At 43.7% G+C, this 25,662-nt stretch overlaps 1 protein-coding gene and 1 long non-coding RNA gene across 2 annotated transcripts in view; one reads left to right on the top strand and one right to left on the bottom strand.

The window, feature by feature from the left end:
* TRPT1 (tRNA phosphotransferase 1) overlaps positions 1–25,662 on the top strand; it is a 458,396-nt gene that overhangs the window by 191,696 nt on the left and 241,038 nt on the right. The window lies entirely within an intron of this gene.
* Positions 15,563–24,752, bottom strand: LOC137426949 (uncharacterized). The gene is made up of 2 exons (XR_013623591.1): positions 24,178–24,752; positions 15,563–15,669 (listed from the first exon to the last, which is right to left on the bottom strand). It is a non-coding gene; the product is annotated as an uncharacterized LOC137426949 (long non-coding RNA).

The raw sequence follows: 25,662 nt of genomic DNA, 5'->3' as shown, positions 1-25,662 counted from the left end.
TCTTATCTTATCTTATCTTATCTTATCTTATAATATATAGCTTATCTCTTATCTTCCCGCATCCAAAACCTTGATCTTTTCTACCCCCGCTAATTTCACCCCAAATCCACTTTTTTGAAATACCAACTTCTGTCCTGGAAGTCCTTGGTGTCCTTGTGTTTTATACTTCTCCCACCCCCCCCCCCTCCCCCCTTCCCACGCCTCCTCCCCCCAAGCCCTCTCCCTTCCACACATCTCCCTGCTCTCAAATGTTATGCTTGTGTGCTTCCCCTTCTCTCCCCATCTTGTCTTCCGCTCCCTCTTTTATATATTTTGTTTGTCTGGTTGATTTGTTTGTGAAATAAATGTTAGCTCTTTCACAAGCCTCGATTCAGTATACAATATATATATATATATACAGACTTGGCATTTAATATGGAATTTTTTTTTTTCTTGACTTGGGTTTACTTTCTGAACTCAGTATATCAATCTGGTGAGTTTATTTTATCCTTCGGTGATGTCTTTGTTGAAAGAACCATGTCACTGATTGTCTTTCGCAGCAAGAAGTCAATAACAGGATTATATCACAGGTGGTGTGACAAAATGTAAGGACAGCTACATTTGACGATTGGCTTCACAATCGGGTATATAAGGGTTGTTGCGTTCTGTATTAGTGGAAAACAACTGCTGCACGTCTACAAAAGTTATTGGCGCTTCCTCTGGAGATGGTCCGTCAACTTGACAATGCTGTTTGTCATGGAGTGGTGGCTTTACGAAATTCTGGCATGAAACAGCGTGCTATTGCTCGGCAGTATGGCATCACTCAAGGTCAGGTGTCAAAGATCCTGAAACGAAATGCTCAGAGGGGTGTCCCTACTCCAATACTGAGGCCAGGACGTCCACGCAGAACCACAAGGAGGGATGATCGCCAGCTGCACCGGTTAGTCTGTAATGGCCGTACCAAGTCAGCTAATCGGCTTAGGCTTAGGGCTGAGTGGCAGCAACTGACAAATGTGCCTGTATCCAGAAGGCTAGTCAACCAATGACTGGTTCAAGCAGGCTATCGTGCCAGGCGTCCCCTGAGAAAGCCACGCCTGACCAGACAACACAGCCAGCGCCGATTGCAGTGGGCCAGAGAGCACCGTCAATGGCAGCCAGGACACTGGAATCACGTGACCTTCAGTGACGAGTCTAGATTTCTGGTCTATCGTCAAGATGGCCGCATCCGAGTGCACAGACAAGTGCATGAAGCCCACAATGAAGATTGTATAGTGCCAAGAGTCCAAGCTGGAGGTGGTGGGGTGACCATTTGGGCTGCTTTTCATGCAGGGGGCAAAACTGACCTGGTTGTTCTGAATGGAAACCTGAACCAGTTCAAGCACAGGGCCATTCTGGAAGAAACATTGCTTCCATTTGTTCGTGCAGCCTTTCGAGGAAACTTTGTCTTCCAAGATGACAATGCACGGCCTCATCGTGCTCGCATGATCCAACACTTTCTTGCTGACCGTGGTGTAGAGCATATGGAGTGGCCTGCAATGTCCCCGGATATGAATCCGATAGAGAACGTGTGGGCAGAATTAACGCATCAAATCGACAACTTGGACGAGCAGCCGACCTCTGTGCGTGAATTGCAGCAGGCTATTGTCACTGCATGGCAAGCGATTCCTGTCCAAACCTTGGCAAATCTCGTGAACAGCATGCCTCAACATGTACGTGCTCTCCTGAATGCTCGTGGGGGTTACACGAAGTACTGAACTGTAATTTTACTGTCCGTAATCCCAGTCATAATTTAGCTTTTGTTTTTGTTGAAAGAAAATTTGGCTAATGTGCAAAATAAAGAGATACTTCTGGAAAACGCACAGAAGTTTAACACAGTACTGTCCGTGAATTGAGTTCGATATCAGTTTACATCACTTTCAAGGATCAATTTATTTGCTTCGAAATGTCAAATGTGGTTTTTGTTTCTTTTAAAGGTCACATTAACAAAATCTAGAATAATTTCAACATAATTTCAATGAACTTTTGGTTCTAAGTCAACTTGAAAAGTAAGTTCACCCCCACAAAAAATATATTCCATATTAAATGCCAAGTCTGTGTATATATATATATATGAATATCATTGTTTAGCTTTTCATGATAATATTTATGAATATCATTGTTTAGCTTTTAATAATAATATTTATGAATATCATTGTTTGGCTTTGGTACTTCATCCAAACCAGACGTGCGGAAAGTTTCCCTTAAAGTGAAACCACGTTTAGACTTTCTTGCCCTTTGCTCAATTACTTTGTGTTCTCTTCCCATTGTTGCCTTCGGGTCAATTGACCCACCGAGGATGGGGAAGCTGCATCGGGGAAACGACTTCCCAACATCAAAGGAGGGTCGCGTGACCCCGGAAGCGACAATACCCCCCTCTTTGGCTCCGTGTGCTGCTCGGGTTCAGTCATCCTTGGCAGCCAAGGCAAATTAGCTTTATTTTGCCTGCATGCTCACTACCATTTTCACTACCATATTACCCTCCTTACTACCATCTTCACTCCCACACTACCATCCTTACTACCATATTGTAATCCTTACTACCATCATTACGACCATCATTACTACCATCTTCACTCGCACACTACCAATATTCTACCATACTGTAATCTTTACTACCATACTATCATCATTACTACCATATCCACTCACACACTACTATATATATATATATATATATATATATATATATATATATATATATATATATATATATATATATATATATATATATATATATATATATATATATATATATATATATATATATATATATTGTTGTGGATATGAGGATTGTGTTTTTTTATTGTGTTTTTTAAAATTGCTTTATTCTGGACCCTCCTGCCTCCAGTCTGTGTATAAAGGTCAAAGGTCGTTCCGTAGTTATTTCATAAACAATCACGTTAGCCAATCATAGATTTCCTCCTTGTTGGTAGTTATTTCCTTATTCTGTGTATTAGGCTAAGGATTTGTCTTCCATTAATTGACACTCCATTGCACCGAATTCAAAGAGATAGATCCCCTTTCATTTTCAATTAATCAAACCGCATTTGCTGCAGCTGTGGGTTGTTTTCACCGCGACTCCATAAGCCACGAGGTAGGCTTGGAGAAGAAGGGGGAGGAGCTGCCGAATCCTGGGCGTGCCCTCCCATCGTCATCAAGGGTGGAGCCAGAGGGCCCGTGCCGACCAATCAGGGCCGAGGCGAGTTCACCGATGGGTGTGTCCTGGAGGCCGGTGGCTTGATTTGCCTGCGGCGTTATAAAAAGCGCGCGCGGAAGCCGTTGACAGAAGCGCGGGGGAAGCCTTTGACACAAGTGCGCAGGAGTGATGAACAGGAGTCCTGAAAAAGCACACGATGTCCCCACGGCAGCAGCTTGAACCACCGGAGCTTGAACCACAGCAGCTTTGAACCACCGGAGCTTGAACCACAGCAGCTTTGAACCATCGCAGCTTTGACCGCCGCAGCTTGAGCGTTGACGGCAGGTTGCTGTTGAGGAAGGGTGGCGGCTGCTCCCTCCCGGCCCGGCCGTCCTCTGGTCCGAGCTGAACCTTCCTCCCGGTCCAGCCAACCGTTCCTGCCTCCATTCCCCATTCGTGTGAGTCCGTTTTGTTTGTTCTGTCCTGGGTTAATTAAGACTGCATAGATAAGCTAGAATTTTCACTGTGTCCTTCTGGTCCGTCCCTCTGTCTGTCTTTATTTTATTATCTTTCCTTCTTCCTTGGTTTCTTTCAATCCTGTAAATAGTAATAAATAATAATCGTATTTCAAACCTTTTTGTCTCCTTCCTCTTCTTCACATCCGCGTCGCCTTTGTCTTTTCCCCATTGAATATCTGTGGCACGATTTGGCCCACGTTTAAGGAATCGGGTCTTAGTCATTGTAAAAACAGTTCAGGCTGCGGCGCCATCCACTCGGCAAATTAACATCTTATCCGCGGTCCGTAACAATATATATATATATATATATATATAATTATATATATATATATATATATATATATATATATATATATATATATATATATATATATATATATATATATATATATATTTGAATACAAGATCGAGGCTCGTGTAAGAGCTAACATCAATCCCCAAAAAAAGAAAAAACGGAAAAGGAAAACGTACAGTAAAGGGAGCGGTGGACAAGATGGGGAGAGAGAAGGAAGCACACAAGCACAACAGCATAGAACAGGGACAACGGAAGATCTGTGGGAGGGAGAGGGCTTGGGGGGAGGAGGCATGGGAAGGCGGAGTCAGGACTCATAGGTAGTTAATTAGGTATTGATTGGTGATCACCATGGTAACGTCCTTGTGCACTGTTCTCCTCCCTCCTCCCTCCCAATGATATATTTAATTCCAGGAAAGGAATTTAATTCCAGGAAAGAACTTCCAGGAAAGAAGTCGGTATTTCAAAAAAGTGGATCTGGTGTGAATTAACGGGGGTAGAAAAGATCAAGGTTTTGGATGGGGGAAGATAAGAGATGGTGGTGAACAGCTGTTTTAAAGACCTGGATGGAGGAGTGGGATTGAAGAGAGTGAGGGAGTTTGTTCCAGAGGTGGGAGAAAAGAGGAATGAAGGAGTGAAGGTAAGCAGAGAGTCTTGATTTTGGCAGTTTAACCACAAGAGGGTTGCTGGCAGATCTTGTGCGACCTGTAGGAATATTTGGGGGACAGAGCACAGAGAGAGCTGGGAGAACGAGGCCGGATAGGAGTCTGTAGAAGACAGAAAGACCACCAACCTGCCTGCGGTGAGTGAAAGGCCCTTGGAGTTAGCTTCATCGCGGAAGATTCCAATGATTCTGAACGCTTTGGTTTCAACAGCGTGAAGACGAGCTAGGTGTGAGGAGGAGCACCAGCCCAGAGGGGGGAACAGTATTCCATTGAGCTGCGGATGAAAGCCTTGTATGTGGTGAGGAGCTCAGGTGTGCCAAGGAAGGACTTCGCACGACGGAGGATGCCCAGTCGGCGACTGGCTTTGGAGGCGAGCTTGGAAATGTGGTTTTCCCAGGAAAGATAATGGCAGATAGTGCGACCCAAAAGCTTGAGTGACCGAACTTCTTGGAGAGGATTGTTGAGAAAGTGGATAGGAGGGTTTTCCAGTCGGTCCTTTCGGAGAGACATAGTAAGAGTGTGAGATTTGTCAGGATTGAAAGACATGTTCCACTTGTTTGACCAGTCTGTGATTTTGTCCAGGTCTGCAGAGAGTGAGGAGGCTGCAGATTGCCGATCTGAGGGATGAGGAATGGAGCGGCAGAGAGTGGAGTCATCAGCAAAGAGATAGAGAGGATTTTCCAGAGAGTCGGAGAGATCATTGATAAAGACCAGAAAAAGCACAGGGCCCAGCACACTACCTTGGGGGAACTCTAGCCTGAACAGGACGGGGAGATGAGAGAAATCCATTCAGGGCCACACGTTGACTACGACCAGAGAGGAAGTCTGCAATCCTTGCGTGGAGATTTCCATGGATACCATAGGAGGAGAGTTTGGTGAGCAGAGCTGGGTGCCAGACCGTATCGAAGGCACGTGATATGTCAAGGGAGACAGCTCTGATTTCCTGTTTGACATTGAGAATTTATTATTACATTAATACTACCATCCTAACTCCCACACTACCATTCATCTACCATCTTCATCACCACACTACCATCTTTATCCACTTCAATCATTACTACCATACTATCATCCTTAATTGCTACCATACTGCCACCATTACTAGTTACTGCTAAACCTATAAACCACCATCTTTAATGCCATATACTACCATACTTATGACCACACTACCATCTTTAATTACGACCATACTACCTGCCATCTTTACTACAATGCTGGTGTCCTTAATGTACAACCACACTACCATACTAGTATTTTTGTGTCTGTGTGTGTTTGTGTTTTCTGCCATTCTTATCCAGGAAGGCCATTTATGTGAAACATGGGAACGAGTACCCACCTGGTCATTTTGATTACAGTACAGCAGGTGTTGCCTAGAAGTGCAAACAAGTGTCAAGGAGCCTCCAATAAGACAAAATTACTTGTGATCTACCATCATTACAGGTGACCCAAGAGGTCTGCACACTCGTCTCTAAGCTATCTAGCGTGGGTTTGAATCCCGACCCAGGTATAAACTGCCATCCTGTTGCTTCACAGGCGTAAACACATGATGCGTGTCACGTCACAGGATACAAACTGTCAAACTCTCATCCTGCTGTCCGATGGACTTCAAATAGGTGTCCAGTCTGCCAACATTAGTTGGTGGACGTTAAATATCCTACGGTGTCCTTTGTGAAGAGTAGGTGAGTTATCGCCGGCACCATGGAATAAATTACAAATATGGTATTCAGTAAAATACCCACCTTATTTAACACGTTACATTAGTCCTGTGTGTAGCCAGGTGTTGGATTAACGGTTAAGGTGGTTACCTTAAGATCTTAGGGTCTTGAGTTAGAGCCTCTGTCGGGCCGTCGAATTAACACCGAGTGGGTGTTAATTGATGGTACTCAGGTTGTGTGGGATCGCAGACCCACTGGGTGCACTCAGGTTGTGTGGGACCACAGACCCACTGGGTGCACTCAGATTGTGTGGGACCACAGACCCACTGGGTGCACTCAGGTTGTGTGGGAGCGCAGACCCGCTGGGTGCATTCAGGTTGTGTGGGATCGCAGACCCGCTGGGTGCACTCAGGTTGTGTGGGATCGCAGACCCACTGGGTGCACTCAGGTTGTGTGGGATCACAGACCCACTGGGTGCACTCAGGTTGTGTGGGACCACAGACCCGCTGGGTGCACTCAGGTTGTGTGGGACCACAGACCCACTGGGTGCACTCAGGTAGTGTGGGACCACAGACCCACTGGGTGCACTCAGATTGTGTGGGACCACAGACCCACTGGGTGCACTCAGGTTGTGTGGGACCACAGACGCTGGGTGCACTCAGGTTGTGTGGGACCACAGACCCACTGGGTGCATTCAGGTTGTCTTCTTCTTTGTAAATGACACCTGTGGAAGAGGGTGTGGAAGGAAAAAAAAAAATTAAGTTGTTTGGAAGGATGGCAAGGGTGAGGAGGTGAGCGAGGTGTGTGTATGTCAGAAATGTGAGGAGGTGTCAATAATCTTACATAATACCTAGATGGCTCCTTACCAAACGTGTGCCCATGAAGACGGTGCCACTTTATGTGGTGGCATTGTGCATACCTTTGTGGTAATGAACACAACATGATATAACTTGTCAGTCCAGGTAGACAATGTTACGAGTTGTTTCATTGTTCGTTTGACTCGAGGGACAGGTGGATCGACAGAACTACCGCACAGGATAAGCGACTTTAATTATGGGAAAATACCTTTTTGAAGGAGGCAGAGAGAGCTGTTAAACGATACTGTGGATGTTAAACGATACTTTTTACACTCCCCAGAGGAGAGCATGTTACATTTGAGGTAATTTCTCTGTCTGTTTGTTTGTTTGTTTGTAGATAATTTGGGTGTGTCTATTTATTAGCTCACCTGGAGCGAAGTTTCGGGGAGCTTATGCGATGGCGTGTCGTCAGTCCATCCGTAAACACTTGTAACTTTTCCTCCGAAACCGCTGATGGGATTTTGACCAAACTTGGCAGAAATTATATTTGTTATATTGTGACTAAAGTTTGTTCACGGCATTAAAAAACATCTTCGCCTTTGGGAATTTCCCGGGGGGGGGGGGGGCGGGGGGGGGCAGGGGGATGCCCCAAAAATAGGTATTTTTTGTTTGTTTGTTTGTTTAAAGTCTTATGATTACCTTAGTACAATTGTACTCGTACATGCTGCCTGTCTTCTAGCAACTATTGAAATTGGTTTAAAATGTCATGATACGGTTTAAAATACCTTTAATCAGTGCAGTATACTGCTTTATTCTACCAGGTGAGCGCCCAGGGGTATTGCCCCTATGTTTACATACTCTTGAGATTATAATGGTAATGATAATGATACATAATGATGTATGTGTGCATATATGTATGTACGTGTATACCATGTATATGTATGTATACCATGTATGTGTGTGTATTTTTGTATTCAAAACCTCACCACATTGTATACCATGTATACCAAACCTCACCACATTCAAAACTGTTCAACACTGCATTCAACATTTAACCCACAACATTTAACCCCCGACTATCTCTTCTCCTTCTCCTTCCTTTTGCTTTGATTATTTACCTATTGATTTTTGTCTTTTTGCACTTGTTTTTTGTACTCTGTCAAAGCGTCTTTGGGCTTCTTGAAAAGGGCTATATAAAATAAATGTATTCTCATTATTATTGGCGCTGAGGAAGCGCCTTTAGCGATTGACTTCCAGCCAGTGTAACGCTAATTCCTGTCACAGGAATTCGGAGATCATATAAGTGGGCGTGGCAGTTCCTGATTGGTTCGTGTTGGGGAACGCCTTCTCGCTGCCGACGTGACGTAAATTCGCGCACGCGCACTGGTGAAGCTTACTCGATCTTACTCGATCCCATATTACATGTACTTTCATTGCATACAAATTATACTTCCTCCTAGAAATTCCAAGCCCGAACCTCAGCGCAATCCAAGAGGATTCACTTGTTATTATTATGTGTGTATGTATGTATGTATGTATGTATGTATGTGTTTATGTTTGTATGTATGTATGTATGTATGTATTGTTACGTATTACCTCCCCAAACCCCAGTTACGGTGCACCTCAGAGTCTCGAGAGGGAACGCGGCAGAAAGATTTGTTATTTTGAGTGTTCTAATAAACCATGGTAAAACCACACCAATGCAATTGTAGAACAAAACAAGTAATTGTATTAAGAACTTTCACATACACAATAATAACATTATTAAAGAAAGTACAATGAAAATGTCACTTGCATCAAATTAACAACACATATGATGGTACCATCAATCCCCAATGAAGCAATAAACTCACGACACGCCAAACGTGAGTGGAATGTAACATTCCCCAAAGTCCGTGCACGGATCTCCACGCCGATTGAAGCCGTGCAGAACGACGTGAACAGGCAGGTATCGGCACGACGGCGAACGAGGAGTTACCAGGCGAGAGGTCGATATGGGAATTGAGCTGATATGTAAACCAACGGCAATCAACACGATGAGGTCGATATGGAAATCCCAACGGCAAAACAAGATGCACCAAGTGGACAGCCTCTTCCTCTTCGAAGACAAAATGGCATATCGGCCCGTAATGGAGGCGTTTGATTTCTCTTCAACAATACCTCACACTGGTGTTGGGCTAGCGGCTAGGGTGCCGGCTTAGGATCCTAGGATCCTGGGTTCGAATCCCGGTCGATCGCTGAATTAACGCCAGGGGGGTTGACTCAGCCTGTCATCCTTCCGAGGTCGGCTAATTGAGTACCAGTTCACTGGTAATTCCCTGTTTGTCGTTAAAGGCGGCAAAAAGGGTTGGCGTCAGGAAGGGCATCCGGCCGTAAAACATTGCTTCAAAAAGGGGACCAAAAAAACAACAACAACCATGGTTCCCGAAAAAGGCCAACCCCCGCTTTGCGGGGAAAAATGGCCTCTAAAGGTGTTTTTTTTTTTGTTTTTTTTAATACCTCACACTTGGTGATAAAACCTGAGATGCAGGTTTAATTGCACTCGCAATATATGACAATGTCGCAGACAATCCCCGTCACGGGAAGCCTCAACTCATTTGAGACCCATATCAAAAAGGTCCGCTCACAGCCTCGATGCGATTCATGGCTGTATCTCTCTCCTGGCCATCTCCTCTCTCTTCCTCCTCCTTCCGGTTCTTTGCCACGTTTTTAATTTTTCCTCCACAAACATTTATTTTTACCTTTTACTAAAGTCATCTCCATTTCACACAAAAATGTTAACAAAAATATTACCTGAAACGAAAAATCCTACAAGTATATAATAACAACAAAGGTGAAAGTGACAGATCCGTAACACTTCCCACCTTCAAGGAAGAAAGTTTGAACATGGTGAAAACTTTCTTTCCATACAAAAAGTATCTTTAACAACCAAAAGTAATACTCACACCCATAAAACTACAAATCAAAACTTTGGCTGATCAAGTCCCTTAAGCAACAAAAATTCCAAACAACGCACAGGAATCCTCAAGGTTAATTCACTCTGGATAAAGCATCGGTGACTACATTGTCCCTGCCCTTTACATGCCCAATTTCCAAGTTGAACTCTTGCAAAGACAAGCTCCATCTCATCAACCTTTGATTTTTATTTTTCATTTTTTGAATGAAGGTTAAGGGGTTGTGATCAGTAAAAACCTTTATAGGAAAGGTAGTAGTTCCCAGATACACCTCGTAATGCTGTAGAGCTAGTCAGAGAGCAAGGGTCTCTTTTTCCACGGTGGCATAATTTTCCTGATGTCTGTCAAACTTCCTCGAATAGTAGCACACCGGGTGAGCAATGCCATCATCACTCTCCTGTAATAGAACTGCCGCAGCCCCCACATCAATTGCATCAATGGCCAACTTGAATGGTTTTTGAAAATCCGGCGCTACTAGGACAGGAGAGCTCATCAATATCGCTTTGACGTGGGCAAAGGCAGCCTGGCATTTGTCATCCCAAACAAACTTGGTCTCTTTCCTCAGCAAATTCGTTAAAGGGGCTACATCAGAAAAATTCCTGCAGAACCGCTGGTACCAACCAGGCATACCCAAGAATCTCATAAGCTCCTTCTTCCCTTTTGGAACTTGGAAGCGATCAATGGCTTCTATATTGGCTGTCACCGGTTGCACCTGACCCTGACCTACTACATGGCCTAGGAACACCACCTGTGCTTTTACAAACTCACTCTTAGCTAAGTTGATGGTCAACCCTGCCTCGGTCAGTTTCTTTCAGAATGCATGAATTTGTTTAATATGATCTTCCATGGTCATAGTGTGGATGATGACATCATCCAGATAAGCCTCCACCCCCTCAAGGTCTGCAATAAGCTTATTAATCAGCCATTGAAATGTAGCAGGATCGTTTTTCAACCCAAAGGGAAGAACCTTGTACTGATACAACCCATTTGGTGTGACGAAGGCCGAAATTTATTTTGCCCGATCGGTAAGAGGAATCTGCCAATACCCTTTCAGCAAGTCAAATTTAGTTACAAATTTAGCTGGGCCTATTCTATCAATACAGTCATCAATCCTCGGGATGGGATGTGAGTCTGTCTTGGTCACTGCATTAACCCGTTTTAAATCCGTACAACAGCGAAAACTGCCATCGGGTTTTGGAACCAACACACATGGTGAGCTCCATTCACTGCTGCTTGGTTCGATGATGTCATTCTCCAACATATACTGAACCTCCTTCCGAAGATACTCCATCTTCACAGGGTTCATCCGATAGGGGTGTTGCTTCACAGGAGTGGCTTCCCCCACCTCAATATCATGATATACCAGGCCAGTACGATCAGGTACATCTGTGAACAAATGTGCAAACTCAAAAATTAGGTTGGATAGTTGTCCTTGTTGTTCCCTCGTCAAATGACCTAATTTCTCATCTAAATTACTCAACACCTCCGTGTTCGTCAATCTGGGACAAGCCTGGTCATCAAAGTTATCAAACTTCACACCGGCCTCAACCTCTGGATTCTCTTGCACCCCGACTGCAGATGAGACAGGAACCATTTTTTTCACAGGCTTCCTCTCATGATATTTCTTCAGTCGGTTGACATGACACAGCTGCCACTTTTTCCGTTGGTCGGGCATTCTCACCACGTAATCTGTTTCATTAACCCTCCTTTCGATTGCATAGGGACCAAAATACCTAGCCTGTAGTGGCTGACCTGGAACAGGAAGCAACACGAACACTCGGTCCTCAGGACTGAAATTTCTTATCTGAGATTTCTTGTCATGTCTCACTTTCATTTTATCCTGTGTCACTTTCAAGTTTCTTCTCACAACTTCACAAGCCTTTGCCAATCTGTGCCTAACCGTTGACACATACTCTACCACTGTTGACTGCGACTCCTCCTGTAGTCACTGTTCTTTCACCAATTTCAATGGTCCTCGAACTGCGTGTCCAAACACAAGTTCAAAAGGACTGAACCCCAATGACTCCTGAACAGATTCCCTCGTAGCAAACAACAATAAAGGTATTCCTTCATCCCAATCCTTGTCACATTCAAAACAATACGTTCTGATCATATTCTTCAATGTCTGGTGAAACCTTTCCAAGGCCCCTTGGCTCTCGGGGTGGTAAGTACTCGACCTCACTTGCTTCACTCCCAACAGGTGTACCACTTGCTGAAAAAGTGTTGGCATGAAATTGGAACCCTGATCAGACTGGATGACCTTAGGTAGGCCAACCAGGGTGAAGAATATAATCACGGCCTTTGCAATAACTGTCGCAGTAATTTTCCTAAGAGGCACCACTCTGGGAACCTAGTGGAAGCACACATGATGTCCAGCCTTAGTTTTAGGTAAAGGGCCGACACAGTCAATAATGACTCGACTGAATGGCTCTTCAAAAGCTGGAATTGGTTTTAAAGGTGCGGATGGGACTTTCTGATTAGGTTTTCCCACCAGCTGGCAAGAGTGGCAAGATTTACAGAATTCCGCCACATCACGTCGCAATCCTGGCCAGAAAAATGTACCAAAATTCTTTCACATGTCTTGTTCACTCCAACGTGCTCGGCCAAAGGTGTCTCATGTGCCGAACTCAATATCTCCTTCCGATACGGTTGTGGCACCACAATTTGCACAGCGCACTTGGAATCCCAGATACCCCAACCAATTGCGGCCCCAACAGGTCTTCATCCATAACTACCATTCCGGTTCTGTTACACAGACCTCCAATATTGTTACCCCCTGTTGCTCTAAACCACCGCCCCGGTGCTGCACAATTCCGAATTCTTCCCCATGTTGGTGTATTCCGGCATCCACACCATCCCGATAACCTTCCAGGTCTTCATTTAACAAACATTCCCGATCTTCTTCCAAACATTCAAAATTTTCTTCCCAAAATTCCCCATTTACTTTTGAGTTTTCCCTGTTTACCTTTAGACACTCCCCATTTACCTCCAAACACTCCGCAATCAAATTTCCCCCCTCCCGTGCCCCAAGCGCACCAGCCTGGGTCTCACACTCCTCCACTCCCAATGTTAATTCCCCCCATTTTGATTCAAATTCTGCCACCAATGGCTTCTGCTGTGCCCCACCTGTATCATTCTTTTGTTCTTCCTTCAATTCACTCGTCCATCCATCAATTTTGTCAGTCTGAGCATTAATTTGCTCACTCCTTTCTCCCATCTGTTTCCCATTTTTATTAACATCCTCTTTTATTTCCCTCATTTTGTTACTCATTCCCTTCATGTCTCCCCTTAATTCATTCCTTTGGGTATCCATTTTGTTATGCTGGGCATCCATTTTGTTATTCAATCCATTAATTTGGTCACTCATATTATTGTTCATTCCCCTCATTTGACACATTAATTTATCAAACATGGTCTGGAAAGCGTTTGGGTCCGTTCCCATTGTTCCCGGCTCCCTGTTGGGTGAGGGGGATGGGCTAATGCTCAGGGCGGGGGAGGTTTCACTCCTAACCTCTAATTCCCCTATATCCGGCTCACTTTCAGAGCCTTCAGGCTCCCCAACCCGTTCTTCCATATCACTCACCCCCTCCATCCGCTGTGAGGAAGTAGTTCTCTCGCCAGCGTATTTTTACGTCAGACATGGAGAACCGCAGTTCCCGGGCCACGGCACTTCCTGTTGCCTCTGCACGTCTCCCGGTGGCGTCTTCGACACGGTCGGTCCAAACACAATCATTCCCGAGGTCCAGAACGAGAAAGCGAAAAGGGAGAAGAGAGACAGGAGGGTAAGAGCGACAATGGAGCCAGAGGGAAAATGGAGCAAGAGGGCAAAATGCCGGTTTGAGAGTTCATTTTTTCCTCGGGTCATGATGTCCTCGGTGCTTCTCGAAACATCTCCGCAGGCCACGGCATGTTCAGATCTCTACCAATCCACACGCAGTCCGCTTCTGACGTCACCGGTCGTACCTTGCCAATCAGCGAGTCCCTTCCTACCACGGCCTTCCCGTTGGTCAACTCCCGCCCAACCACTGTCCTTCTCAGCGTGGCTCTCGACCTGCTCGACCTTCGTGGTGATGTAGCTGGTGGTGTCCACAGGCAGTGCTCAGAACTGGCTTCCGGTTGGTTTTTATTGTTATTTAGTGTAGTTAATAGGAATTTCCTGCGCTAGTGTCTATGGTGCAGTGCCAAAACAGACAAAGGATAAATCACATAGGGAACGACGAACAGGGAATTACTTAACCTAATCCCTGAGCTAAATAACATGCCCCGCCCCCTCGTGGCGGGGACAAATATACAACTTCATCCGACATCCGGGCTAAACAGGTCCTTTACCTATTACATGGTGGTGGTTCTTCTTCACGACGGTCGGAGCATGCTACCTACACAAATCTACCTGGTCTAAAGTATCCCTACCCCCACAAACATAACAATATATGTGTGTGTGTGTGTGTGTGTGTGTGTGTGTGTGTGTGTGTGTGTGTGCGTGCGTGTGTGTGTGTGTGTGTGTGTGTGTGTGTGTGTGTAGGTTCTCACGGTGTCTTCGCCAAGAGTAGGCGAGCTATCACCGGCACCATGAACGAATGACATATTCCTGCTTTGACTAATTGCTGGGTAAGCAATGGCAAACCACCCAGTATCACCTTTACGAATCAGCCAATAACCTGCGTTCAGGCAGAGTATACAATTAATCAATCTCTTTTTTTCTTTAATTCACAATAACTTTTCTAATTCTCTACTCTCATGACGGTGTGTCCATCTGGCATGGATGGTTTGCCTCCATTTCTGTCTTTCCCTCTCCCTCTTCTAATTCTTTCAAATTTCTACATTCCCTCGCTACCTGTATGTTTGTTCTATTCACACACTCTGTACATCTCAATTTCGGAACTCATCATTGTGAACCTCATTTTGTCACGGTTGTTTGCGAAATATATTTAAGGTTAAATCAATCCTGTCTGATTGTATGCTTATTCTGACGGAAAAAATCATGAACTAATATAATCCTTCTTTTGGGTGCAGAGAAAGATCAGAAAACGGACGGACACATCACGCACAATGGGACCAGGTTCTGTGCACCACACACGATGGATACAAAATGGCTTCTAATTGCAAGTTGTCGCTACTAGTACATCGGGACTATAATATCTCCCTCCTCCCCCTCCCGAAACTACCATTTCTCGGTTATGGTTAAATGTTCAGTATCCTGAACGTCCGCACCAGATGGATATCTATCTGGCTGGTGGTCTATGTAGGTGACAATTTTAAATGAAAAATGTTGAGTACACTGAATAACACCACCGTTGGGACTGACAATTTTGCAGGGGGTGGCGGGAATCTTGCCCCACCTTTCCTGAAAGGGGAATCTTGCACCAACCTACCTATTCACTCATGAGAATGTGCTGCAGCTCTAATGGGCCTGACGTCCTCTTCCTGTATTTGTGTTCCCTCATATTTACCAACCCACCAAAAGGTGATCCACTGAGATGCAGTCCAAGAAAGCAAGCGGACATCAAGGTGAACAATGGAGCCGAACATCTTTGCTTGCCTTTATTGACGTCATGGAAGAGAAATAGAGCAATTGCGAGCCCAGCCCGAGACACGAATTCCAGAAGCGGTGGAATCCAGCAGCCTGGACAGTGTCTATGGACACACCAAGCAAACAGGTAAGTGAGTGTGCGGACAGGGTACACGGTGACACTCACAGTAGGTTTCCACCTCCCACACCAGGTAAGCCCACTTGCTACACACATATACTCCCCACACAGGTATCCTTGGTAGCACCCATGCAATGTTTCCTAAACACAGACCTGCCAGCTCTTGCCTTCCACATCTCCGAAAGCCGATGTAAGCCAAAGGTGGCTAACACATAAAACGTTCACATTAGGATACAAGCATGAAATTTGGCAGATGTGTTCTTATATGGATAAGTTTTACAAACAGTCGTTTAGCCAAAACGGAAATTCAACGTGGCGGCCATTTTGTTCAAAATGGCCGCCAAAATTGAAAAATGTACCATTAACTTTTTTTAATTGAATTTTTTTTTAATGTTGAAGGCTCTAGTCACGGACTATATAGTCCTCATCGAGGTCAGGCCTTAAATAAAATAACTGCATTGATAAATATGAGGAAAGAGAAATAAAAGAGGGAGACTGTGAAGGTGAGGAGTGAAAATGAGTAAGAAAAGTGTATGATGAAAAATGTATGACGAAAAAGTGTATGATGGAAAATGTATGATGAAAAATGTATGATGAAAAGTGTATGATGAAAAGTGTATGATGAAAAAATGTATGATGGAAAATGTATGATGAAAAATGTATGATGAAAAGTGTATGATGAAAAGTGTATGATGAAAAAGTGTATGATGGAAAATGTATGATGAAAAATGTATGATGAAAAGTGTATGATGAAAAGTGTATGATGAAAAAATGTATGATGAAAAATGTATGATGAAAAGTGTATGATGAAAAGTGTATGATAAAAAGTGTATGATGAAAAATGTATGATGAAAAGTGTATGATGAAAAGTGTATGATGAAAAGTGTATGATGAAAAGTGTATGATGAAAATGTATGGTGAAAAGTGTATGATGAAAATGTATGGTGAAAAGTGTATGATGAAAAATGTATGATGAAAAGTGTGTGATGAAAAGTGTATGATGAAAAGTGTGTGATGAAAAGTGTATGATGAAAAGTGTATGAGGAAAAGTGTGTGATGAAAAGTGTATGATAAAAAGTGTATGATGAAAAAATGTTTGATGAAAAATGCATGATGAAAAAGTGTATGATGAAAATGTATGATGAAAAAGGTATGACGAAAAGTGTATGATGAAAAGTGTATGATGAAAAATGTATGATGAAAAGTGTATGATGAAAAGTGTATGGTGAAAAGTGTGTGATGAAAAGTGTATGATGAAAAGTGTATGATGAAAAGTATATGATGCAAAGTGTATGATGAAAAGTGTATGATGAAAAAATGTATGATGAAAAATGCATGATGAAAAAGTGTATGATGAAAATGTATGGTGAAAAGTGTATGATGAAAATGTATGATGAAAAGTGTATGGTGAAAAGTGTGTGATGAAAAGTGTATGATGAAAAGTGTATGATGAAAAGTATATGATGCAAAGTGTATGATGAAAAGTGTAAGATGAAAAAATGTATGATGAAAAATGCATGATGAAAAAGTGTATGATGAAAATGTATGGTGAAAAGTGTATGATGAAAATGTATGATGAAAAGTGTGTGATGAAAAGTGTATGATGAAAAATGCATGATGAAAAAGTGTATGATGAAAAGTGTATGGTGAAAAGTGTGTGAGTGTATGATGAAAAGTGTATGATGAAAAGTGTGTGATGAAAAAATGTTTGATGAAAAATGCATGATGAAAAAGTGTATGATGAAAATGTATGATGAAAAAGGTATGACGAAAAGTGTATGATGAAAAGTGTATGATGAAAAATGTATGATGAAAAGTGTATGATGAAAAGTGTATGATGAAAAGTGTATGATGAAAAGTGTATGGTGAAAAGTGTGTGATGAAAAGTGTATGATGAAAAGTGTATGATGAAATGTATATGATGAAAAGTGTATGATGAAAAGTGTATGATTAAAAAGTGTTTGATGAAAAAGTGGATGATGAAAAGTGTATGATGAAAAGTGTCTGATGAAAAGTGTATGATGAAAAAGTGTATGATGAAAAAGTGTATGATGAAAAAGTGTATGATGAAAAAGTGTATGATGAAAAGTGTATGATGAAAAAGTGTATGATGAAAAGTGTATGATGAAAAGTGGATATGAAATATTATGGAAATCGGATATGAAATCTGAAATCTTTCCGGATATGAAATTCCGAAATTTTCCAAAAAATTCCGAAATTTCCGAAATCTTTTCGGATATGAAATCTTTCCTCTTCTCCAATGGCTTGATCTCTGATCATCAATTTGGTTTCAGACCAGGTCACTCTACTCTGGACATCCTGCTTCTGCTGTCTCAACAATGGATGGAGGTCCTCAATGCCAAACAGGAAATTAGAGCTGTCTCCCTCGACATATCACGTGCCTTCGATACGGTCTGGCACCCCGCTCTGCTCACCAAACTCTCCTCCTTTGGTATCCATGGAAATCTCCACGCATGGCTGGCGGACTTCCTCTCTCGTCGTAGTCAACGTGTGGCCCTGAATGGGTTTCTCTCATCTCCTCTTCCTGTTCAGGCTGGAGTTCCCCAAGGCAGTGTTCTGGGCCCTGTGCTTTTTCTGGTCTTCATCAATGATCTCTCTGACTCTCTTGAAAATCCTCTCTATCTCTTTGCTGATGACTCCACTCTCTGCCGCTCCATTCCTCATCCCTCAGATCGGCAGTCTGCAGCCTCCTCACTCTCTGCAGACCTGGACAAAATCACAGACTGGGCAAACAAGTGGAACATGTCTTTCAATCCTGACAAATCTCACACTCTTACGATGTCTCTCCGAAAAGACCGACTGGACAACCCTCCCATCTACTTTCTGAATAATCCTCTCCAAGAAGTTCTGTCACTCAAACTTTTGGGTCTCACTATCTGCCATGATCTTTCCTGGGAAAACCACATTTCCAAGCTGGCCTCCAAAGCCAGTCGCCGACTGGGCATCCTCCGTCGTGCGAAGTCCTTCCTTGGCACACCTGAGCTCCTCACCACATACAAGGCTTTCATCCGCAGCTCAATGGAATACTGCTCTCCCCTCTGGGCTGGTGCACCTGCCTCACACCTAGCTCGTCTTCACGCTGTTGAAACCAAAGCATTCAGAATCATTGGAATCTCCCGCGATGACGTTATCTCCGAGGGCCTTTCACTTACTCACCGCAGGCAGGTTGGTGGTCTTTCCGTCTTCTACCGACTCCTCTCCGGCCTTGCTCCCCCAGCGCTCTCTGGACTCTGTCCCCCAAATATTCCTGCAGGTCGCACAAGATCTGCCTGCAACCCTCTTATGGTTAAACTGCCAAAATCAAGACTCTCTGCTCACCTTCACTCCTTCATTCCTCTTTTCTCCCGCCTCTGGAACAAACTCCCTCACTCTCTTCAATCCCACTCCTCCCTCCAGGTCTTTAAAACGGCTGTTCACCACCATCTCTTATCTTCCCCAATCCAAATCCTTGATCTTTTCTACCCCCGCTAATTTCACCCCAAAGCCACTTTTTTTAGGTGACTTTTGTCTTCTTTCCTGGAAGTCCTTGGTGTCCTTGCGTTTTATACCTATCCTGCCTCCCCCCAGGCCCTCTGCCTCCCACACATCTCCCGATGTCCCTGCCCTCAAATGTTGTGTTTGTGTGCTTCCTCCCCTTCTCTCCCCATCTTGTCGACCGCTCCCACTTTTATGTGCTTTCTTTACTTGTTTGTTTGATTTCTTTGTTTGATAAATGTTAGCTCTTTCACGAGCCTCGACTCTGTATACAAAAAAAGAAAAAAAAGAAAGAAAAGTTTATGATGAAAAAGTGTATGATGTTTGTTTGTAAGAAATAGAGATTGAAGCTATAGTCAGGTTCAGTATGTCCAGATTTAAAGTTTCGTTGGATTTTTTGGGGGATTTGGAAAACGATATATTTTTGGAAACTATAATGTGTAGTCAGTCAGAAAACCAATGTTGCTATTTGCACAGACTCCTGTATGGCGGCCATCTTGGATTTTCAAAATTGCCGCCGTAGAACTAATTTTTCTCAATATCTCAGCTTCTAAATAACATAGAGCTTTGATTCTAACGGCTAAACATACATTTTCAAGGGCCCCGAATCCAATGGTAACAAGTTCGATAAGCTAGACATGACCATAGAGCTCCTATGTGGCGGCCATCTTGGATTTTTCAAACTGGCCACCGTAAAATTGATGTTTCTCAGGATCTCATCTTCTAAATAAGACGGAGCTTTGATTTTTCTAAATCCCCAAAACAATCCAACGAAATCTAAAATCTGGACATGCTGAACCCGACTGTGTTGACTGTAATGAGAAATACTATTCTACTGCGAGTGTTTTGCCCTTTGTGGGCCTTTGTGGCATACTGCCAAATAACACACAGATACTCCTAATGTTCATGAGAACTTAAAATCTGTTTACGGGTGGACAAGCTACTAAAGTAATAAGTTTGATCCCCAGGGTACAGCTGAGGAAAATAATTAGTTTACAGCGTGTGTTTTTGTATTATTTATATACTGAGCAATGTACCTGATATTGTGGTGATGGTGGTAGTGTATTTGTAGCCTATTATACATCAATATGTCTGTGGTGGTGGTTGTATATATCGGTGACGGTTCCCTTTGCTTTGCTGTCTTTGCAGGTTCTACATGTCACATTATGAGTGAGATGCAACAAGATGGTGAAGGGGCGGGGCAAGCCCAGGAGTCCACGAACTGTAAGCAGTGCATTTTATGCAAGGCTGATGATGTCAAGAAAGGATCCTTGGTGTTAAACCCCAGAATAGATTCCTACCAACATTTATTGAAGACAATAGAAGAAAGGGCCAGTTTGCATGATGGCATCTACGTTCAAGTCCATAAACGACTCCAAAACAGCACAAAAGAAACACTCTCTACAGAGAAGGCAGTTTGGCATCGCACTTGTTACTCCAGTGCAACTAACAAGAGCGAGATACAACGTGCCAGAGACCGCCATGCGCATGCAGTAACAACTGGACACTATACTGCAAAAAAACGCGGACAGAAGCGAGATGAAGCACAGAAATTGACGAGCCAGGCTCATCAGCATCTGATGCAACATCCCCGTTCACACGCTCGTGTGACAAATCACACCATACAGTGCCACTGGATAAAGAGCAGTGTTTCTTCTGCCAAAAAGATGATGGCCAACTACTCTACCAGGTTAGGACTGAAAATGCTGGTCAAGAGCTTAGAGAGGCTGTAGAGAAGTCCCAAGATGCATTATTGAAAACACGATTCAACACATGTATCTCACCAGGTAATGCACACGCAATTGACCTTCGGTACCACAAATCTTGTTGGAGAAGACATGTGTTCCATGTAGTACGAGACAGACCTAGCGCAAACAGAAGCAGCGCAGACAAAGAACTATTGCTGCAACGGGCAAGTCTGATTGAGATGATCAACCTGATAGATGTCAAAACACAAAACCAAGCTTATCTCTCCATGGATGACATTGAAACCACTTATGTCAATATGATTGGCACAGAACACTTGGAAAAGCATGTACCTACATTCAATAGAAAGTGGCTGAAAGAAAGAATCGTCACTGAGTTGCCAAGCGTGACATCTGTTCTCCAAAAAGACCGAAGAAAATCGGCCATCCTCTACTGTCCAGATGCATGTGAGGAAAGCATGGTTCATTCTGCAATCACAAGTGATGGCGATGACGAGAACAACATGAAGACAATCTACAAAGCAGCACAAGTGATACGGAAGAGCATCGCAGAATTCATTAAGAAGGACCAGGAAGCAAATACCATACAGGTGTCCAGCGATATCAACGATGTTCCGGCTGAACTATACACCATGATCCGCTGGGTAATGGTAGGGCCTGTCGACAAGCTGGAAACTGAGAAGAGGACCAGTGTTATTGACAGATGAACACTCACTGTGAGTCAGAACATCATGTATGGATTCAAATCCAACAGACAGGTGAAGTACAAACCAAGCAGCGAATCCGCAACATTCAGGCCACCCCATTCAAGAGAAAACCCCCAAGTCCTGGGATTGGCTCTGACTGTCCATCATGACACACGCAACAAAAAGCTGATGGGACTTCTCAATGCACATGGCTACTGTGTTTCGATTGTCCGCGCCCTCCTCATGGAAACTGCTCTTGCCAATGCTGTCGTAGAAAACACCAGGCGGTTTGAAGGTCTGTACGTGCCACCATTCCTGAAAAGGGGAGCCTTTGTGTTCTTTGCTGCAGACAACACGGACTTTGCCGAGGATACTCCTGACGGGAAAGGAACCACTCACGCAACGATTACTGCAGTGTACCAGAAGTCAGATGTGCCTGGAGAACCAGTTGCGCAACCTCTGATCATCGGTGATGCACAGAGTCTATCGGTCACTCCATACCATGTAGATGTGCTGCACTGTGACAAGCCGAAACCACAGCTTACGAAGAGAACAGAGGAGTTTGTCATCAACAAGGGGGTCTCCAGATCCTATCAACTGACACAACTGGGATGGGTTGTTGCTTCTGCTCTATCCAGGATGAAAGCGAGGGAACACTCCAGCAAGATTCCAGGTTGGGCAGGATACAACTCGCTCTTGTCTGAACGCCAGTCCATGACTCGGGTTGGTGCCTTGCCACTACTTCCAGAGGTGGCGCATGAGTGGCCAACCCTACTGACCGTGATCATGCAAGCCAGTCAGCTAAGGATGTTGGCAGTTGGTGAAGATCATCCCACTGTAATTTCATTTGACATGGCCCTCTACAAGAAGGTGGTGCAACTGCTGGATGCAAGACCTGACTTGAAACGCACAGTCGTCCCCAGACTGGGTGAGCTGCATGTTGTCATGGCGGCTCTCCGAGCCCTCGGAGCCTCCATGGAGAACTCAGGCATTGATGATGCTTGGGTAGAAGCTGATGTCTATGGTCCAGCCACGACGCGGCAAATCCTGAAATGTACACACTACAAGCGGTCTCTCCGTGCCCATATATATTCATATGTAGCACTTTATGAAATGGTTCTGGAGGAGTTCTTGAAGGACAACCCACAAGTAAAGGATGTGTGTTTCGAGGCAACAGAGGGGGTAGAAGCTGCCTGTGCTGAGACGAACAAGTGCACGAAAGCTGAATCTGTAAAACAAGCAAACACCAAACTCCTTCAAGTCTTGACATCTGATGGGGTGGTGACGGCACTCGAGGAGTGGGAAGCATGGAGATCCAAGAATGCAATGTTCAAGTCAATGATGAACTATCTACATCGGGTGGAGACAATCCTGTTATTCGTGGCAGCATCACGGAGTGCTGACCTGGTGCTTCACCTCCAAGCTGGAGAAGAATTGAGCAAGTTATTGAAAATGTATGTTTAGCCGTTAGAATCAAAGCTTTATGTTGTTTAGAAGCTGAGATATTGAGAAACATCAATTTTACGGCGGCCAGTTTGAAAAATCCAAGATGGCCGCCACATAGGAGCTCTATGGTCATGTCTAGCTTATCGAACTTGTTACCATTGGATTTGGGGCCCTTGAAAATGTATGTTTAGCCGTTAGAATCAAAGCTTTATGTTGTTTAGAAGCTGAGATATTGAGAAACATCAAGTTTACGGCGGCCAGTTTGAAAAATCCAAGATGGCCGCCACATAGGAGCTCTATGGTCATGTCTAGCTTATCGAACTTGTTACCATTGGATTTGGGGCCCTTGAAAATGTATGTTTAGCCGTTAGAATCAAAGCTTTATGTTATTTAGAAGCTGAGATATTGAGAAAAATTAGTTCTACGGCGGCAATTTTGAAAATCCAAGATGGCCGCCATACAGGAGTCTGTGCAAATAGCAACATTGGTTTTCTGACTGACTATACAATATAGTTTCCAAAAATATATAGTTTTCCAAATCCCCCAAAAATTCCAACGAAATGACATAGTGAACCTGACTACTAGGCCGGTAGCTGTAGTTTGAGTGAGAGATTAAGAAAGTTCAACAATCCTGACACGGAGAGTGTAAGATGGTTCCGGACACCACTTTAACGCTCCTAAGATCGAACAGTAGGACTACCCTGAGTGGTTGCCCTCTAGAACCTACTATGTAATTGAAAAAAACAATTTAGGTTGTTAAAATTTTCAATTTATCTTAATTAGGTAAATTGAAAATGTTATCTATATACGTCTTATAAATAATATGTAGTTCTGTGATTTTTGTATTAATACTCGTACATCCTAAATTCAATATTAAAAAGTTTATGGCGCATTTTAGAAATTTTGGCGGCCATTTTGAAGGAAATGGTGGCCATGTTTAATGTCGAGTTGGCTATTCGACTGGATTTAAAGACTATTTAGATATGAACATAACAGCCAAATTGCATGTTTGTATCCTAATGTGAACGATCCACCCTATGAATGGGCGACGCGCCGCCTAGCTAATTCATCATTTGCAGTCATTCAAAATCACAGGTACAGTCTTAATACGAGGATAATAGGATTGCAAAGGACATTCTAGGCGTGCATCGGTGGAGCTACCTTGAGGCTGTGCTGATGCAATTGAACCCCATTGGAGCCAGCCAGACCTGCTCTGTAATCCATCGGAAAATTCTCGTCTCGTCTGTGCAAACGAAGCCAACGGTGCGACGCCATATTGCTTTGTGCAGCACAGCGCACTTGGAATGTTCCCTCTCGTTGCCAGAAATTATTTGCTCCCTCGTATAATGATTTACCTGCGTTGCTTGATCATCGTCGAAAACCCTTCGATCCCGTGGCCTTTGTTTTTGGTTGAGTGAAGAGTTTGTTGCTGTCCTCTCCCACATCCGCCATCTTTTCCACCTCTCAATCCGAACACTATGTACAGTTGGTGCCACTCATCCACTTGGCAAACATGCCTGGCAGAATTGTAGCCAAATATTTGAAAATGTCTCTTCCCTAAGCCTCCAAGCTACCCACCACCCATGCTGCATTCAATGGAAGCTTATTGGCCCCCGGGCAGATATTGGGCTTTCTCATGCAAGAAGGCACTTGTCGAGAGTCATTGTATAGAAGAAGAATTTCATGAGGGATGATGTGTGCCGTAAGCAATCACAGTCTGAACCTTCCATTTCACTCGCAAGTATATTTTTTTGCATTGTTCATGTCCAATAAGGAGCATTGCAGGCAGTATGGAGCAAAGCCATCTATTTATTACGTACATAAATATGGTGGATGCTTTGACATTTCACCCCCTTTATGCCCCAACCAATCTCTCCACTTATTCATATCTCCTCGTTGTAGTTGTTGTTGTTGATTCGTATGCAGCTTGTCGTTGTTGGTTGCACCATTACTGGAAGCGCAGCAGTGCCGCTGATGCAGTACCCCTGTTACCATTAAGCTGGTACTCATTTCACCAACCTCGGAAGGATGACAGGGTGAGTCAACCCACCTGGTGTTATTTAACGGCACGACAGGGGCTCAACCTCAAGACCTTAAGATCTTAAGCCATCTCCTTAACTGTAAAGCCAACACCAGACTTGTATCTCCTCTAAACCTCCTTTATCCTCGCTTACAACTCCTTCCTCTTCCCTCACTCTCTCCTCTTAAAATCCCAGCTCATCTTGGAGTGCCTATGTAATTAATAGATAGCGTCTAAGTCCTAAGAGTAGAAGGAAGGACCCTAATCTCACCGAGAGCCATGGGGACTGACCCTAATGTCAAATGTAATGGTCGACAGTTGTTGTGCAGCCACAACTCACAAGGTACGATTTACAAATTAAACATACAAGAAAGGAGGGGAATTGGGGGTTGGGGGTGAATTAATAAATACTAGCAACGGTACCTGCCCTATGGGCGGGGCTTCAATTGGGAGGCTCAAATGAAAAGGCAAAATATCAGAAATTGAAGGCTTTTTTTATTTTAAACGATTCATATAAACATCCGTTGAATCATATCACACGCAAATCATAAAAATCTAAACAGTATTTGTAGAATTCCAATAAAAGCCACATCACTGTTCATATCGGTAAATATTATTCCATCGTG

Source organism: Myxine glutinosa, chromosome 5, assembly GCF_964187855.1.
Source record: "Myxine glutinosa chromosome 5, kmMyxGlut1.1, whole genome shotgun sequence".
Taxonomy (NCBI): domain Eukaryota; kingdom Metazoa; phylum Chordata; class Myxini; order Myxiniformes; family Myxinidae; genus Myxine; species Myxine glutinosa.
This window is presented reverse-complemented; position numbering and strand designations above follow the sequence as displayed.